This window comes from Acanthaster planci, linkage group LG01, assembly GCF_054643075.1.
Source record: "Acanthaster planci isolate LZ-2023a linkage group LG01, COTS_SCS, whole genome shotgun sequence".
Classification (NCBI taxonomy): domain Eukaryota; kingdom Metazoa; phylum Echinodermata; class Asteroidea; order Valvatida; family Acanthasteridae; genus Acanthaster; species Acanthaster planci.
Window position 1 is genome coordinate 17,838,605 of NC_141777.1, and position 20,498 is coordinate 17,859,102.

A 20,498-nucleotide genomic window follows, 5' to 3' on the forward strand; every position below is an offset into this window, starting at 1 on the left:
GCAAAAGTTTGTCTCTGAAGTTACAATTTTGTTTTTCAAAGCAGGGTTTTTGTTGACTTTTTTTCAAGTATTGCAAGTCTAACCTTTCTTCTAAAATAGCTTAGGTACGTACTTAAGTGGAATATACGGTAAAAGTTTTAAAAAACAAAATAAATGTTGGCGACTGCTATCTCATTAGATAGTTCTTTGCTGATTAAAAGCATAATATCATGGACAAAAATTACAAAATGTCTGGGTCTTAAACCACAGTGTGTGGACCTAATATATATCGAGTCAGATCGATAAAAAGTGCCTTCGTCTTGCTGTTGAAAAACATGTACAAACTATGGGAAAATATGAAGTAGCTCTTGAAGGTTTGCATGATGGAATACGATAAGGTAGAGGAAATGCGGATAAACCATGTGGAAAATATCTCTTTTGAGTGTGTGGTTCTGAAAAGAACCGGTTTGGTTCTGAAAAAAACTGGTTCTTTTCAGAACTACACATACTCAAAAGAGATATTTTCCACATGGGGAAAATATTAATATTTTAAATTCCATAAAAAGTCAGGTGATGAAGTCATTATGACATTATGTTTTGGAAAAGACCTTTGCTATTTAAGAAGTCTACAAAGTTCGCAAGTCATAATTACAGTCTTTCATTTTAAGAAATTCAGGGAGAGCTATAAATAGCTCTTCTCAAATCTGTCAGGAGAGAGAATTGCTCTCCTTAAAATAAACCACCTAAAAGAAATGGCAAATGAGGTAAAACAGTTATTTGTGACCTGGGAGTCTATGTCGTTTCCACTTTCTCTGATGGTTTACATGATGACATTCTTGGGGCAATTTCTAAAATGAATTTAGTCCTTGTTCACTTAAAAACGGGTCTACGATAACACACATCATTTCAGTGCTTGTTTTTTTAAGTTGAACGAGACTTTTTATACTTGCAAATTAAACATACACTATTTAGACCTGACTAACTTAAATGTTACATGTAAGTTTCGACCAACAATTCAACACAGTTGTACGTCATGTACATGTACGTGTCCCTTTAATTTAAATAAAAGTGGAAGTGAACCTTTTTCATCCTGATTTGAGCATTTCTTTCCCCCCCCCAAAAAAAACCTAAAGGGGATTTGAAAGTTTAAATTTGCACTTAAACTTTGCTCAGTTGATGCAGACGGTAACAAACCTACCTCAATCAAAACGGCACGGCCATTTATGAGACCATTGGCCTAATACGGAACTTCATTACCCTAATATGGAACGTAAGGGCATGGCTATTAGAGATTGGCAAATATACTAATAAATCTGAATACACACGAGCACGATTGGATGTAGTGAGAATTTAGAAATGTTATGCAGCAACAATGCCATACGTTGCATGTTCTTGGTTGATTTCTGAGTGATTCTCACCACATGCTTTTTACAACCATCTCATGATGCGGGCCATTGTAAGTTTCAGTATGTTCATGCACGTGTGGACCAAGCCGTACAACTCGTTATCCATTTTTCGTTGTGTTTGTTTTTTATCAAGTTTTCTTGTATGTATTCCTGCGTGCCATCAATGAAATGCCTTATTAAAGCCGTACATCCGAACTAAACAGTTTGGTTTGGTTCGAAAGTGCTTTGTTTGATGATTTTGCCTCGGTTCTGCGGTTCGCCTGCAGCACTAGATTAAATTGTGTTTATTGTTTTAATTTACTGTGCATTAAAGTTTAATAGGTAAACTAAAAAACCAGAGTTAGTATAAAACCTGACATGTTTGTTTTCCAACATGAATTTTGTGCAGCCACAAAGTAAGTATACAAAGAGTACAAAGAGTACAGTATTTAGGTTGTTTTCTGCCATAAATGCAACAACAGTCGCAGATGTGGCTGCAACCCGATCACTTAGCGGTGTGTATGGTTGTGGTATCTTCTCAATAGATACTGAGGTCGCAGAAACAGTTTTGAAAGAGGGATGCAGGCCATACGGTGTTTTTGATGAGGTACTATCTACTTCTGCAAAGATGCATGAAGAAAACCAAAAAGGGCTGTATAACTATAAAAGTGATGGGTGTTACATATTCCATAAAAAAAACAAACGATACCGAGACAAACAAAATATCAAGATCACAGGTTATCGAGACCTGAAAAGACTGCAAACCGACAGCGCAGCACAGCTACTCGATACACATGTTTTATCAGGAAGTTAAAACAGTCTGCTGATCTAAATCCTCCTGCGGAACTGCAAATTAAAGAGCTATTGTTATGACTCATCCACCATACCTCAAAAGTCTATGATGCGGTAATGCGATGAGCTGTCCATTGTTCACTGGAAGCTGCAGAGTGCACGGCGTACTCAACCGCAACGGTTTGGCCAGCCTCGCTGAAGCGTTCGTCTGTTCGATGTTGACTGTCGGTGGGGCTTAGCATTTACAAAGCGTTGAACGCTTTCAAAAGCGTTGGAATTTTGATCTCACGCCTTATTGAGCACAATGTATTTGCCAGATGTCACAATGCTTTCCCACCAGTGGTCTATACACTGGTCTTCACTCAATGGGGGCAGTGATTCATCTGCATGGAATTGCCTGACATCTCTTGTCGTATACATCCTGCTCATCATCACTCAAAACATTCTTGAGGATGTCTGGAAGTTGTTTCATATATGACAAGGTGCAAGTGGTTCCCTTTGTCTCAGGGTCAAGAGCTGACATGAGTCTTAGACATCTATTTTCCAGAGGAATTTTGCTGAGGAGAACGGCTGCACAGTCAACGTATGCCATGAGCACAGTCATTTTGAAGATTCTTCCTGCCTCTTCTGTCAGAGTTTTCAAGATAACTTCTGTGTTACTACTGATAAAAATCATCTTCAGGGGGAGATGGTTCTTGCCTGATCAACTTTTATCTTGGTTATTGGTGTGCAAGTGATGGCTTCAGGTTTCATGAAACAAGACAGGAACTCTCTCACTAGTTGCTTTTGTTTTTCATGTTACTTGTGCACAAGTGGCGCTTTGGTTTGAAACATAACAGTGTAGCATTTCAGCAGAGGCAGAACAGAGTTGTACACATTCATGATGAGCTGTGTGTTTTGGGACCGGTAGAACAGCTTCTCAATGATTCGTGCCTTTCTCCTCTTGCCGTCATGTGTCATTTTTTTACATTGTAGAATGGCATGAATCTCTTCTATGCGCTTCTTTGCTGCGGCACTGACAGAACGTTGCTTGTAGATGTTTACGAAGAAATCCAAATACAGCTTGTCTTGTTTCATTAGAAACCCATAGTACATGACAAGCAAGGGACCCATCGTGCGTTTGCCATCAACAGTGATGTTGTACATGGTCAGCCAGTGATGAGAGGCATACTCTTGAGGCATGGTGTATTTCACACCAAGCATCATGTATAGTTCTTCCAGATGCTTCCTCAGGTCAGCTGAATACTGCAGATCATTATGGATGTCACAGAAGAGATGTTCCACTTCACTGTTGCAGTAAGAACAGAACTTTTTTGCAGCATTGTGAGTGTGGTGACATGAATCACCATCCACATGAAGCAGATGCGGGGCCTTCTCTCTAAGTCGAACCTCTACACCAGTCTTGCTGCCCCTCATGAATCCATCAAAACAGAGATCAGATTCTTCCATGGGATCCCTTTTTTTGGGGGGAACAGATCATCAACTGCATGACAGATGGTCTCACTGTTGACCTTCACGAGAGAAACAGATGCCAGGTGCTTCACAAAAAATTACTGCTGTGATGGAGAGTAGTAGCTCACAAGGATACTCAGAACACCATGAAAGGTTTTGCTGGTCGCTTCATCAATGTTCAATGAAAAGTAAGCAGTCTGGAGATCCAAAATGATTTCTTCTTCCATAGTTTTGGCAACTGCATATTCCATCCAATATGCAGCGGTGGTTCTGCCAATCTCCACATTATCCAGTGCTTTCTTGTCTCGGCTTAATTCTTTTGCAAAGTGGCAAAGCTTGGGGGCCATGGTGAAGGGTATTTAGGTTGTTTTCTGCCATAAATGCAACAACAGTCGCAGATGTGGCTGCAACCCGATCACTTAGCGGTGTGTATGGTTGTGGTATCTTCTCAATAGATACTGAGGTCGCAGAAACAGTTTTGAAAGAGGGATGCAGGCCATACGGTGTTTTTGATGAGGTACTATCTACTTCTGCAAAGATGCATGAAGAAAACCAAAAAGGGCTGTATAACTATAAAAGTGATGGGTGTTACATATTTCATAAAAAAAACAAACTGTATGGCAGGCCTAGACTTTATAAAATTATAAGCCAACCATGAACGTACTTGTACATCAGTATTGCAAACCTGCATAAAGTAACCTGCACATATAGTTATGATAGCACTGCACGTAGAACACATCAACAAATAACTTGTAATTAAAATATATATTCATCACTGCTAAACTCGGAAATCACAATTTTGACTTTAAAAAATCAATCTAAAAAATTAGGCCTGCTAAAGATTTATCAATTATAATTTTAATTTTAAAAAATCCATAAGCCTAAGACTATCTTACCTTGTGAGGGCGCTCTTCTGTAGCTGCCAGTTTTTTATTGACAAACGCCTGCTCGGTACTTAATAAACTTGACAAAATTGAATTGAAGCTCCAGAGTGAGCTAGCCGATGTAGCGATCATCACAGAATCGTGGATCACATCGAACACCTCCCCTGACCAGTATGCCATCAATGGTTACAACATCTTTTAACAGGTGCAGAGTCGGCAGGACCGGCGGTGGAGTGTTAATCTATGTTAAAGACCACATACGCGCTACCGTCATTGAAGATATTGCCGTCCCACCTGAAATTGAGGGTCAATGGATAATGTTGAATCGCCCATCATTCCCCGCATGTTTACTCTCTATAGTGATGTTTGCAGCCTATAGTCCTCCGGACTGACCTTATAAAGACCTACTTCGCCAACACATTATTAGTACCATAGACTCTCTTTGGACAAGTAAGCCCTGTGCTGGTGTGGTTCTGCTGGGCGACTTTAATCATTCCGTCCATTGTGAAGTGGATTGTTAATTTTTTAACTCAACGTCAGCAAAGGGTTAAGTACAAGCAAACCCTTTCTGAGTGGCAAATACCAACTGGTGGCATTCCCCAAGGTACAAAACTTGGGCTGCTGATTTTTTAAGCCTACATTAATAATGCAGCAAATGATGCCCAAAGTATGTGCTGGAAGTATGTGGATGACTTGACCCTCGGTGAGAATAGACTAGCTTCACTGAAGCTAGTAAGATACAGAATGATCTTAAGAATTTGAGTAAATAGGTCGATGAGAATGGGCTTTCCCTTAACTCGTCCAAATGTCACTTCATGCAGATTTACTTCGGTAGACAGGAACTTCCTAACACACAATTTTATATAGCTGGTGTTCCTCTCGATCAGGTTCAGAGTGTGAAGCTACTACGTGTTACATTGTAGCATAACCTGAAATGGGATAGTCACCGAACTGACATAGCTAGCAAAGTTAACAGAAAGCTGTTCATGTTGAGGAAATTAAAAAACTGTGGCCTATCTCATGCTGAGCTTGTTATTGTATACAAAGGATATATTAGACCTGTTTTAGAATATGCAGCTCCCTTGTGGCACCCTGGAATTACATGTACATGTACTCAAGCTGGTAACCTAGAATCAATCCAGTAAAGGGTGTGTCGCATCATCCTTGGCCGACTGTGCATTTGTTAGGACCAGGCCTTAAATACCCTTGGACTTGAAACGCTCAATATCAGAAGAATTGATCTGTGTACCAATTTCGCTCTGAGTGCTTTTCATTCTGATAGATTTAGCACATGGTTCAATAAATCTCAAAGTAACCACATGATGCATCTCAGATCAAGTAGACTTCTTCAAGAATTCCACTGCAAAACTAAGCGCCTCAGCAACAGTCCACTCCCTTACTTCACGAAACTCATAAATTCATCTTTTTAACACCAGTAATCTGTCTCCTATGTTTTGTCTAGAAATTCTGTTATTTTTCAATAAACATGTAATTTTGCTATGTAAATCACACTATACAACCACCGGTTTGTGTTTTTTATACATATATATTCTTCGTTTTGAAAGTCCTTAACAATTTTATGTAAATTAAAATTCATACTTATCTGTGTATATTGTTCATTTTACTTTATCTGTGTAGTTCTGTTGTAAAACTGCAGTGGTAGGGATAGGAGAGTTCTGCGTCACCTCCCTCTTCAACCCCGTTTCTCCCTTTCCCACTTCACTTACCTTGACCTTTCGACCCCGGCGCACTTTTTTTGTAAACAACTCATGACATGCGCTGGCCTGCACAGACCTCGCATAAACAACCTAGACCTTTAACCCCATGACTCTCAAACAAAAAAAGGGATTTCCCTCGCTTTCCCAGTCACTACAAGTCTCGACTTGCCCGGCCTGAACTCGTGACTTCTACTTAAAGCGCGGCTCTGTTCTAAGCCAAATGCGCTATGTTTACAACCACCTTAAATAAACGGACTATATATAAAAATAACAATATATATAAAAAACACGTCAAGTCAATAGAAAAAAACGAGAAAAATTTTCAAAACCTATATATAGAGACATGAACAACCCACAATGCAGGCCTCCACTATCGACCTTTAATCAATTTAAGAAGGCGTTTTTAGAAGATTTTGTCAAGCGATACGACATCCCATTACCGGCACCCAAGCGTAAATTTCACACCAAACCTGAGCTCGTTGAAGCCATACGGGCAGACAAGAAACAATTTAGGTACCTCCCGCGTCAGTCATATCGCCAGCTGTTGAAAACAGTTCAAGAACACAATACTCCTTTTGCACACAGAGACAGGTATGTTAAACAAGACTTTATTGAAGCGATTAAAGCTTACACTCAGCCCAAGGAAATTCCAGAAGTCGACATTGGAAACATGAGGGGCTTTCAGGGTAATTACAGAAATTGGGAATTGATACCCAGTTTCTTTGAATAAGACCTCGTGCACTTTTTTGATTTTTACAAAACTTTCATCGAGAAGAAAGCGTTGGAGGAGTTAAAGGAAGTGGGTTCTTACAAACTGCAAATGGCCCTAAAAGTGCAGTTTAGATTGGAAAAACCCGACTAAACAGACTTTGGTGTATTTACCTTTCCGAGCGAAAATAAATTAGTTGCAAATATAGCCGACATGAAAAAGGCACTCGCAGAACAGAGGCAAAAACAGATAGAGGACTTGGAGGCTCATACACAATGAGGGTCGGGATGGATATTTGACGCTTTTTACACCAACGTGGTTAAATACAACCCGGTGGGTGCGACTTATATTCCACTACCTGCGCAATTGGGGCACAAAAAAGCAATCATAAACGTCCAAAACAACGACCAGCAGTGTATCAGATGGGCACTGACAGCAGCTTTAAAATTATATTCAGACTACGTCAAAAGTCAAATTGAAGGTAATCCAAAATATTATATAAACGAAAAGGGCACCTCGACTTACACAGAAGCAGATGGTCTAAATTTTACAAACATAAGCTTTCCAACACCAATTTCACAAATTCCACGCATCGAATCACAAAACAACTTAGCAATCAATGTGTTTGGTTACGACAAAAAAGACGGTCTTTACATTCTTTACAAAAGTAAGCGTCCAGAAGAACCGATCAATTTACTTTATTTTACCCAAGGTGAAAAAAGCCACTATTGTTGGATTAAAAACTTTTCTCGGTTGACAGGTGATATCGATCAACACAACGGCCAAAAACACTGGTGCTTTAACTGCATGTCGCATTTTCAAACAGAAAAAAAGTTAACCGGACACAAAGAAGATTGCCAAGATGTGGCCCCCTGTAAAGTCGAATTACCCGCTGAAGGCAAAAACATTTTACAATTTGAAAACTATAAGAAAAAACAAAATGCACCTCTTGTCATTTACACTGATTTTGAGTCTGTTTTAGAAAAATTACCACAAAAAGAATTAAACACAAATCCAAAAGCCTTGTGGCTATTCTTATGCGGTTGTCAGATGCGAAGGTGAATGCACTAGCCAAAAGACTTACAGAGGCCAAGACGCGGCTAACGATTTTGTTAGGTCTCTTTCTGAGGAAGTAGAAAAGATAAACAAGGTGTTTAGAAACAAAGAGCCATTAAAATGGACACGTGAGTTACAAAAGATCTATGAAAACTGTAACCACTGCTGGATCTGTGAAAAGCTTATCAGGAAGGCAAAAGAATTTCAATGTCAGTGTCCAATTCCAAAGGAACCAAAGACAAAAGACGAGAAAGCTGCCTTTAGTTTAGCCAACGAGAAAAGCAACTATAGAGACTTGAAATGCATGACGTGCGAAAAGCCAATTAATAAATTTTGCATGGTCAGAGATCACTGTCACGTAACGGGTAAATATCGAGGCCTCGCGAATGCCAGTTGTAATCTCATGTTAAACGTTGTCCCGAACCAAACACCCACTCCGGTGATTTTACATAATCTTGAGAAATACAATGCTCATCTGATTATGCAAGGTGCTCACGAGTTTAACGGGAAAGAAATCAAATTAATCGCTTAAAATACTGAGAACTACATTTCGTTTTCATTTGGTCAACTCAGGTTCCTAAACTCCTTTCATTTTATGGCTGCGTCACTCGATCGACTGGTTAAGAATTGTTTACCTGTTGATTTTAACTTACTTCGGGAAAGATTTCCAGAAAACACAGATTTATTGTTGGAAAAGGGAATTTACCCTTACAAATATATAGACTCGTTTAATAAATTTGAAGAATCGCAACTGCTTCCCCAATCAGGTTTTTACAGTTCTCTAAAGCAGTCCAGGGTAACCGAGCAAGAACACCTCAGGGCACAAAAAGTGTGGCACACATTTAACTGCAAAAATTTAGGCGACTACCATGACATAAACGTGGAAACGGCCGTGTTACTACTAGCGGGTGTATTTGAGAACTTCCGCAAAGTCTGTAAACAGCACTATGACCTTGACCCGGCTAACTATTATACGTCAACGGGCTTACTTCTAGGACAATACAGGAGGAAAATCTTGTTTTTAAACCCGAGTCGCAGGCTAAAAGTACCTCGCGTGATCAAAGGCGAAAGACGCGAAGTAACCATCACCCATAATTTGAGTACAATAGCTGCGGGTCACACGTTAAATGTGAAAACTGGCTTTTAAACTCGATCTAGACAGAGCCTCAGACGATAACCGTACCATGTATAACAACGTAGCGCGAAACCTGGTTTCAGAAATCAACTTAAGCTTACAAGGCAATAAAATTGTAAGTTACCAAGACACAAGTGTGTTTCATAATTTTAAGGACAATTGAATGCCTGTCGCAAACTAAAAATATGGCCTACTTTGGTTTAGAAAGAGAAAACGTCGCAAAGTTGCGTCTGGGTGTGGGCGATAAAAACGAAGCTGCAAACAACGGTAAAGATAAAGCAATTGCCGACGCTTTTAAAAACAGATACGCGATTCCATTAGACTTGCCGATGTTGATGGATCACAGCCTTTCTATCCATCAGGTTTTAAAGAGCCTTTGACGTATCAGTTGACTTTTAACGGGCACGACAAAGTAGTTAATTCCTCAGACACAGCCGCAGAATATTTAATTTCGGATTTGACTTTGGAATATGAGGTCGTCACTAATCGAGATCTGGCACAAGCTTTGAGGAGCAAACATAAGGGGCTTGTTTATTACCTACATGTATTTGACCGGATACACTCGTGGAAGAAGCAAGCGGTCAATAAGTCAGACACATTATGGAACATCAACATCGACCAAACGATCAAGAGTCTAAAAGGCATTTTGATTTTGTTTAAAGATCCAAACGTAAAGAACCCGCAGAGATTTTATAACCTGCACATCATGAAAACGGTCGTCACGGTCGAAGGCAAACCAAATCAACTTTATTCGCAGGGAATTTTTGAATATCAACACTGGAACGAAATTAGTAAGTACTTTGATGATTCGGACACCGATTTAAATTTAATGCGGGTTGATATGGCTGAATATTTGAAAGATAAATATGGTTTGTGGTTAGATTTTAGGAGCTCTGACAATAAGTCTGCTCACGGATCGGGTTGGCCACTGGGAGGTGGTGGAGATATATTGATACAAATGGAACGACAGAGAGAGACCGTGGGTGCGTTAATGATGCTCATCTTTCTTGTTATGGACACTCAGTTAACGGTGGAAGATGGAAATTTTAAAAGTCTAGTGTATTAAATCGAGTTTAAATTAAATGAGTGAGATGTTTAAAGATCTGCACTGCGCTTTAATTATTGGTAAAATGGGTAGCGGAAAAACTCAGTGGGTTTTAGATCTTCTAGAGACCTAGTATAGGTTCACATTTGAAGCAATCATGATTATTTGTCTCACATTATTTAAAAATAAAACGTATTTGGAACGTTTATGGTTATACACAGATGACGAAATTTATCTTTGTGATTTAAATTGAGAAAATTTAGAATTAGACAAAGCGATCAATTTGTATCAGAAATTATTCGACAGTATAAATACGCTTTTTATCATTGATGATTGCACATTAGATCAGATTATTAAGTATCGCAAAAAATCTAAAGGAAGCAATACGTGCACGTTATCTACAATGGCATTCAGTGGACGCCATTACAATCATTTGTGCTGGCTACTCAGAGAAGACCGCCTGGACAGCTATCTTTCATTGCAAGGATCGAAATTCGTTTGACCAATGTCTCGATGAAAACTATGTGATTCCAGACGAGAAACGAGAGGAAATTAAGTAACATCTGCGTGACGTAAGAAAAAAATAAAAATAAAATTATTAACAGTAAAAAATAAAAGATGTCGGAAAACAAGAAAAATTGCCCCAAGTGCCAACGAGAGAAAAATACGTCTAATTTCAAATTGCGAAAAAATGGAAAGATAAATATTACGTGTGACGACTGTATCAAAGGGTAAAGATGTATCAGGAAATGAATAGATGTCTACACGGGAGACAAAAAAATGTGTAAAGAGTGTGGCGGGACTAATATTTGTAAACATGGTAAACGTAAAAATATGTGTAAAGAGTGTGGCGGGAGTTATATTTGTATACATGGTAGAGCAAGAAATAAATGTAAAGAGTGCAGCGGCGTTGGAATATGCATTTGCAAGCATGAAAAATATAGATGTAAAATTTGTTCAGATCCTATAGAGGTAACGATTAAAAAGTGGATTCATAATTGTCGTCGTAAAGACAAAAAATATAATCGCTTTGATGTGGATCATTTTATTGACACGGATTTCTGCCTCGGTCTAATCAAAGATTACCCATTTTGCCCATATGAACATTGTCAGGTTAAAATGCAATTTTTAGAACGTAAAGATGATTTAGGTACTATCGAACAAATAAATAATTCTATTGGGCACATTAAATTTAATTGCATAATTTGCTGCTGGAGTTGTAATAATAAAAGGAAATCAAATAAAACTTGATTTGCTGATTAACTAGTTATTAACTAGCTATTAATTACTTATTAAATACTTACCCTCTGTTATAGTTGGGCTATATAAGCTCAACTATAACTTTTTTATTTTATTTAAAACAAAATGATAGCCCTGTTACAATTGGTTCAAATAGTTGTTCAACTAACTATCGCAGCTAAATTAACTTATTACACCTATGAATATCTACAGCTTAAGCAAACATTCAATAATTTTAAAATGCATATATATAAATATGGAAGACATCAAATCAATTCTCGCCGAGTCAAAAGTCGACGCGACCGCTGAATCCAAGACCAACGTCAAGGATCACCTTTGTTCAATCGTAGCCTCTGGGGAATCAAAAAAGTACCTGGGTAAAGAATTTCCTGTAAAGGACATCGAGTCGCTAACTCCAAAAGAGCAAGAAAAGCTATTCAATTTATATGAGGCGCACTTTAGCAGAGAGGTCGTAGAAACTCTCGGTCACTCGATTCTAAGCTTGTACGCGCGTTTACTAGGCATCGCTACCCCGGTCGAATTTCTCGGGTTTAACATAGAATTGAAATCTGAAGAAGACCTAACAAAAGATTAAATGACGACCCTACTATTAGTCAAACCATGGGTCACCTACTTAGCGAAATTTGTTATAAGTATGGAGTATCTATCACCCCTAGTTATGACCCTAATTACCACTAAACATCTAGAGTTTAACAAGAGTTCTCTTATTATAGAAGGAGATGTCAACAAAAGAAGCGAACAAAGTGAGCTCGACACCAACGACGACGAAAAGTCCGGTGAAGACTCAAGTAAAGATGGTGACGAAAGTCAAAAATCCAAAAAGAGTAGAAGAAAGTAAAAAATCGGCTGAACATAAGAAGATGAAGTAACAAGTAGCTAAAATGAAATTAGGTGAACCGAGTGAAGCAAGTACCCTGAGCTCAGAAAATAAAATTTACAAAAACGGTCACAGAAAATAGAAATCTAATGTTGGGCAGTTTAGCGATTGGTGCAGTCGCGGTATATTTAATTTTTAAAAATTAGTCAACGCCTATGAAAGTGAAACTACCACCACCTTTAAGAAGCGAGCATAGCGAGTGGCCCGAAATTTTATATATCGAATAAATCTAAAGACACTATATAATAAAAATGAGTAACGCTAAATCAATCGACGTAAATGGAATCGCAAACACGCTTTACCACGGTGCCATGGTTTCATGAATTTCTATGGCTTACGCTAAGCTGTTGGGTAAGCTATTTAAAATCAAACCGCTAGACCTAAATAAATTATCTGCCGAAGACGCGTTAAAATTGACCGCGCTGTCTAGCGTTGCGTTGGCTACCCAGTCACAGGGTACATTGCCCACGAGTTTGCCCACCGCTTAAAAAACATATATTATAAAAGAATGGCTGATGGAGGATTTGAATTAGGTAAATTTGATTCAGATGATTTTACTAAACCCCCAGAAGAAGAAGAGTCTACATTAGACAATATAATGGCCTCATTAACTCAACTAAAAGTGGGGGAAGAACTGATTGAACAAAAATTGACGCTAAACCACAGGTCCGTAATACAACCTACAGGGGATACGCTAGAACGAGGAAAAAGGCATTTATAATTAATCCAATTGTGAAAGACTTTTACAGATATTTTGAACTTTCCAAAAGAAAAGATGTACCATCAGTAATTCACTATGAAAATTTTGATTATCGCAAAGATCGAGGTTTATTTTTCAAAGGTCAAGGTAAATATGGCGAAGTGCCATCAACCGACTAAACAAACCCAGATGTAATTGTTGGTCTTAACCACTTCGGACTGGGGCATTTTTCAACGTTGAGGATGCTGGGCCGGCATGACTATCATTTTTTCCATTTTCAAAATCCTGCAACAATTCATCATTCCATTTAACAGTCATTTATAGCCGCACGGAGTAATCTTCAGGCACTACTCTAAGTTGACAGCTGACCTTTATTGATGCCCGAATATTTCAGCCAGGCCTGCAGCCTTGTAAACAGAGCCCAGATTGTGCGGTGTTATACAGCTGTCTTTTGTTCACGAACCTGGCTCAGTGCACTGCTGACCTCTTTTCAATAGGGGCCAGATTAGCATGCAGCGGTGCTGTGTGGCTCATCGCTGCGGTGGTGGAGAGCTTTTGTCCCCGGTGGTAATCCGCTTGCTCTAAATACCCCAAACCCTGGTATACGGTTTCTAAATAACGCTGGATTATCACCACTTTTGAGAGCGAAAAATGCCGGTCATGCCCAGCAGCCTGGTCTTTTGTTCGGAGTACGGTCTTTTGTTACAGGGCCCTGTTTCCTTTTTCCGAGTTCGGAGACCCCGGCCACACATATAAACCATACGGCTCCGATCCCGGAGTCCCCGGCTGGTAGTGGTTAACACAATCGCAAAAAAAAGCCAAAGCTGCCGGTTATACTGGAAATGAAAATGTCTCAGCTAGAGATTTTATTAAATACAACATAGGATTTCAAAATTATGGAAAAAAACTGCAACAAGTTGAATCAGAGTTACAACCTATTCAGCCTCAAGATACTGAGATGGAGGAGCTCCCCCAAAAAGCCGGCCAAGTCAGTGACATCGTAGAAGAGCTAACCCAAGATACAGACGTTCAAACAGAAGGATTAAATTATAGAGAACTCGTCGCCTTGGACAAATCATTACAGACTGTCAAAGGGGAATAAATTTTAAATCAGGGCAAATTAGATCAGTTAGATGATAAGATTCAACAGGTTAAAAATGAATTAGAAGAAGCGACGACAGATGCGGAAAGAGCAAAACTCCAGGAGCAATTAGACGATTTACAAATCGAGAGAACCAGAAGATTAGAAATTACGAATAGAAATACGGATAAACTTCGTCCGCAAATCAATCAAATTAAAGAAACGATTACGGCAGTCATGGATTCAGATTTGACACTACGCGAGAGAATTAGAATTTTATTTCGGGAGCAATGTGTTACGATCGTAAGTATTTTAACGGCTTTTGGATTGGCCGTGAGTACAATCATAAGTAGTATCGTAGCTAGCATCAGAGCTGTTGGAACTCCTAGTGTAATGCCTGCACCTGAACCACCAGCGCCCAAACCAATGCCAGCTCCTCTGTCCAAAGGTGGAATTACCGATTGGATAAAGCGTCAATTATGGAATTTGGCAAACATATTGAAGAAACTCTGACTTTGTTTTTAGCGGTTGGTTACATAATTTTGACTTTTATACAAAAAACATAAATCCATTTTATAATAGGCAAAAAAAATTTAAACACTTGTTTTCCATGTGAATAACAAGCGTTTTTTAATGCCTTTTACTTTTTCATCTACTCTAAGTTAATACTTCATATACCTATGGCGATAACTCCTATAATTAAAGATAACTTTTCTTCATGATGGATGTCTAATGTTTTTTTTATCTGGTACCCGTTGCTTTGGTTGAGTGGGTAAGAGTTCTGGTTGCTTTAGTTCGGGTAATTTTTTGCTCGCTTCACCCGCAAAAATGTCTTCAACCTCTGGTCCCAAATTTAAACTCGGAACGTAACCTGTCCTCATATCTGCAGTTGTGATTTGTAAATTATTGTTGTAACCGTCAAAAGTGCCGATGCCTTAGTCCATGTCCGAGGGCACCAAATATAACCCCGGGGCAACAACAAAGTTTAAAGGCGTTTTTGCATATTGCAACGAATCTTGAAATTTGTCAATCGACTGTTCGAGATCAAAGGCTGAATTAATTAAAGATTCCACGATCGTAATAAAACACTGGTCTTGGTCTGTGCCTGTGCCCCGAGTAACGCGTAGATGTAAGCTCAAATAGACTTGCTTACCTAGGTGATTCCCACGGTTGTTAACCTAGACTTTTTAGGAATAAAATCCCACCAGACCAAAGTGACCGCGTCTGACTGTGAAATCCAACTGACCGTGTAAGTACTCGTGTGACCCGAGCCTTTAGGCGGTTTAGCCCAGCCAAAGCCCATGTAAGTAGATCCCACGTATTTGCCGTTGGTGACGTGTAAGTCGTGAGCATCGTAATTTTTATTAGGGACAGGTATGAAACCATTGTCATAATAATAAGCAGTTCCTAATCTGTTCGACAGTCATAAAATATTTTTTGTACAGTGTAATATACATGAAAATTGAATAAAGCCGACACGTACGGATTGGGGTCAGACAGAAAATCAAAGCCCACGCCGCAGGCCGTCGTCGCGCAATAGACCACGAAATTAAATTGATTTTGATAAAAAGAAATTGGATCAGTTGTCCAACAATTGACCGCTTCGTTCGTGGTGACTTTCGGTAATTTATACATGTGCGTTAAATTTGGAAACTCGGCGGTAAACGAGTTGTCTTCGTTGACAACAATTGTTAAACTACTAAAGCTGGTTCCCATTTATTTTATACATCTTTATTTTCATTTTAAAGGAGGCGCCGTTGATTGGGTCGCTTGATAAGTGGGTGGTTTATCTTCAAACTTTATCGACTTGGTTAAAGTTATTCGCCAAGTTTTTTCATAAGATCTTTTTTTAAAACCGCCGCCCGTTCGTTGGCTAGCGCTTCTGCTCTCTCATTTACTTGATGTTCAAATTCTTCTTTGCTGGTCGACTTGGTTTCTTGTAATTTTGTAGACGTACTTGATCTGATCTTTTCTTTCATTTCGTTAAACTTTTTTAGGTCAGATAAAATCAGTACAAATTCTTCCTGCGATATGTCACCGTCTTCAATCGCGTGAGATACGTATTCCTCGATCGTGTTTAATTTAGCATCGGCAAGTAAGCGGATTTGATCGTGCTTTTGGTTTTGTGAGTTAATCGTTTAGTGGCATACTTTAGCACCGCGTAGGCACTAAACGCACCAATAAGCGATACCTTCCATCACTAGTCCCACGGGTGCCGACACGGTGCCCAAAAGAGCGGGAATCCCGACGGCTGCCGAGGTAACACCCAATGCTTCTATGCCGTACTCTACGTAACCAAGTGCAGTGAGTACCTATTTACTCTTTTTATAGCTAGCTTCGCACGCATAGTGTTCTCTTTGAATTTGGGATTTAATTTCTTCGATCTTTCGAAGGCAGTAAATTTTAGTTTCTGATTGTTCGGCCAAGTTTAAAGTCAAATCTGAGTGTTTACTTAAATCCGGGTATCATTAGTAGTCATCTTTTTATTATATCCGCATTTTAAAAAAGTCTAACTTGATTAAAATTTTGCCGATATTATTCAAGAGCTCACCTCGATCGTTTTTAACAGAAAAACTCAATTCACTGATGTTTCTGTGTATAAACTTTTTAGGCGTTTTACACGTCACGGGTGTTGAGGTGCAAGGCTCGGTAGCAATCACATATAGCAAGTCTAAAGACTGCCCATTATAAAAGTTGTCAAATGTATTTAATTGTTTGCAATGAATAAACGTGAATTTCAAGGGGTTTAAATCATACTTGCCTTCATAAATAACGTTAGGTAAAAGTTTTATTTTGGGTAAGTTCAATAGCTTAGACACTTTTTATTTAGTCACAACTTGAGATTGGTGTCCGTAATGGCCAAAGTCACCCCTTTAGATTCTGAGTGAACCTTAAAAGACACGCCTGGAATCAAGTTTAACAAAAAGTCAAACCAGTCCATGTTGTAATAACCGGGAGATACCACGATGCTTCCTCTTTGACCCTCGGGTAATGGTTGAGATGAGCTTTGAGAATGAAGTCTATCGTATATTGGTTCCGTTAGCCCCGTCAAAAAAAGTCTTTTAGTTATTTCTCTTCTGGGTCTCGTGGGTTGTACAGGGGAGTTTGTTGTACATTGTAGGTCGAGTTGGGGATTCCCTTCCTAAATTTCATTCAAGGCTTGTCTTTGTCCCTCCAGCAGTGAAACTAATTTGACTTTTTTATCGTCGATATCATAAGCTAAACAAGCTCGCGTTTCTAATGGTTATCTTTGGTTTAACTGCTCTCCTGAAGTTGCGATTTCTTGGTTTAGCTGCTTAATTTCCTCATTGAGCGATGATTCTGATTTCTTCTGCTAAAGTGCCTTTTTTATTTGCTTGGATCAATCTGGTTTAAGCTGTTTTTACTAATTCTGAATTGGGAGATACTTCCGTTCTTTCCTCTGAAGGTATTCCAGGCGGTCTTTCGCCATGTACCCCCACGGGCCTACCGTCCAAGTTTGTATCCCACTTAATTTCAGTCGCGTTTGTTACGTTAAAATATCCAGCTTCAAACTGAATATACTTTTCTCTGACGACTTTTTCGCCTTTGGTGTTTTTAATGGCATCTTTCAATTTAAACGTCTGCTCGCTCTAGGTTAAGTAAAATGTGTGAGTTTCCATTTTATAATATACGTTTTGAAAAATTTTGTTTGGACAGTCTATACGTTTTGAAAAATCTTGTTTAGCAATCTATACGTTTTTGGAAATCTTGTTTGGCGAGGTTAAATTTGTCGAGGGACATTTTTCCAATACTTATCCGAAACTTGAAACAAATCTTCTACTTTTAAACCATCTTCCCCGGTTGCATCTTGATAACATACCGTGATTAAAGCCTTCAACGGTCTTCCTCTAGATATCTTGTCATCTAAAACTCGATTTAACACGTATTTGATGCGACCCGATTGATCACTGGGCAATTCAATGGTAAGTTCTCTAAAAGTCTTCTCTGATTTTCATGGTGGGTTTTTTTTCCAAACGTGATGACGGTAGTATCTATCTCCCATCGCTTCAGGGGTATATGAAGGAACCCAACCAAAACTTAGACCGCAATGTCGGCATACATATCTTTCGTCCCTTTCAAATATGTCGTGTTCACACATTTTTTCTGGTCGTGGTGCTGGAGTTGGCCATTCAGGTTCGTAACCGCGTAGGTGACAAATTTCTGCATGTGTCATTGTTATTTATATGTTGTTTATTTATTTAAGGAACGAGTGACATAAAAACACCCCAATTATTCCAAAGAATAACCGAGGTTCAATCAACTTTTAATTACACAGGAAATTCAAATTCAATCGACTTTTAATTTCACGGGAGATTCAGATATGCTAAATGCTTGCAACGCCGACTTATTTGAAATTAGTCCGTGGTTTTTAATTTTCAACATTGCCGTTGCCACTCTATACTTAACGCTGGCGCCGCAAGACAGTGAACCGTGGGTACCGTAGTATACGTCTTTTGGACAAATAAATGATTGTGCGTCGCATCTCTTATTGATAAATTTATCGATATTTGACGAGTCAATGGATCTTTTTTGGTCATCAAATAGGGAGGCATAACGTACATTTGGTTTTTAGCCATATAAGGTGGTTTAACTACATATTCAGTCTTGTTCAATTCATCGATATCACGACTGGCTTTGTAGGCGTTTACGGTGTTTGACGGGAGATTAGACTCTTGAGATTCGATAAACCTATTAACGGCCAAATTTATGTGATCAAGTATGTTTGTCATAGGTTGTTGTATTTGATAGCAAATTTGCCGACCCACTAAATTTTCGGGCGTTTTATGTCGAGTGCCATATTTTTAAAGCGGGTTTATGACGTAACAGGGTTCTATCGTCATAATCAACAGGCGTTTATTTTGGCCGTAGTGATGGTAAAAAATGGGCAAAGTGCATTGACTCACGTGGGTGCCTTCTTTAATCACGGGTTTTGAAATGATTAATTTACTCGGGTCAAAAGGACCATAGGTGGCGTTGGGGTCACAGTTGTCGGCATTGAGATGCTCGTGGTCGTCTGACACGATATATACTTGGGTTGACATGGTTCTGATTTTCCTGGCTTTGTTATAAATTACTCTCATTTTTATTCGGCCGTGTCTATTAACTCGGGTGGGATTTCTACTTTAATTAAATGTTCAACGTCAATGTCGTATTCAATAATTAGTCCAATTTCGTATAAATCAGAGTCCAGTTTTGTCGCTGATTCGAGCAGTGGCTCGTTTTTTAGCGCATGCCGCAGCTTTTTATGCTTACCATCTATGAGCACCACGTGATTCATTCCTTCCAACTCGACACAATTTACGCAGCTGGTGCAATATGTACAACCAAAACATTCAATACAATTGCTGCACTCATAACAATCCTCGCAACTGTCCAAGGCATTTGAATTTAGACAGTAGTATGAATTAAAACAAGCCACGCAATTTATACATCTACCAAAATTGTCGCAAGTGGAGCAGTTATTACATCTGGCACAGTCGTTACATTTGTGGCAATCGTGGCATTCTTTACAATTGGTACATTGAAACAAACGGTCAGAATTTAAACAACGAAAGCAATCGTACGAATCTACCAAATCGATTGAATTTCTCATGTCTTTGCAGTTTTTATTTATTTTTCTCATTTTTTCTATCGACTTGACATGTTTTTTTATATATTGTTATTTTTATATACAGTCTGTTTATTTAAGGCGGTTGTAAGCTGTGAGAAGTGACGAATTCAGGCCGGGCAAGTCGAATCTTGTTGCGACGGGGAAAGCGAGGGAAATCCCTTTTTTTGTTTGAGAGTCACAGGGTTAGAGGTCTAGGTTGTTTAAGCGAGGTCTATGCAGGCTGGCGCACGTCACGAGTTGTTTACAAAAAAAGTGTGCCGGGGTCGAAAGGTCAAGGTAAGTGAAGTGGGAAAGGGAGAAACGGGGTTGAAAAGGGAGGTGACGCAGAACTCTCCTATCCCTACTAGTACTACTACTGCTCAGCAATTCAGCCCTTGGGCTGCTATTGGCAGTTCGAATTTAATAAACCAGCAATAGTAATAATAATAACACCAGCAATAAGTTTGTTTTTCAAAGCTTTATCAGTTACCGATATTTTGATACTTTGCTGTGATCGGTCAGCATTATGAGTCCACGTCTGAGGTAATTCATTTCCTTTTTGCATACCAAGCAATACTGAATATGCCATGCCTGGCCGATCCAGTTTTCGGACAGCTTCAGATCGAGGAACACCATCAACTGCTTTTTCCAACCAGTCCCACTTCCAAGCATTTTTTTATGCCTTTATCAATGGTTTTGATATCCTGTCCATCACGTTCGATGATATCCTTCCTTCCTTCATTTTGAGTTTTGACGCGTGGGTGAGACGCTCACAATGCACGTAGACAACAGCATTTTTTCAACGCTTGTGGCC

The 20,498-nt window shown here is 39.1% G+C and overlaps 1 protein-coding gene across 3 annotated transcripts in view; it reads right to left on the reverse strand.

The window, feature by feature from the left end:
* The window catches only part of xpo5 (exportin 5), a 357,136-nt gene that overhangs the window by 282,615 nt on the left and 54,023 nt on the right, over positions 1-20,498 (reverse strand). The window lies entirely within an intron of this gene.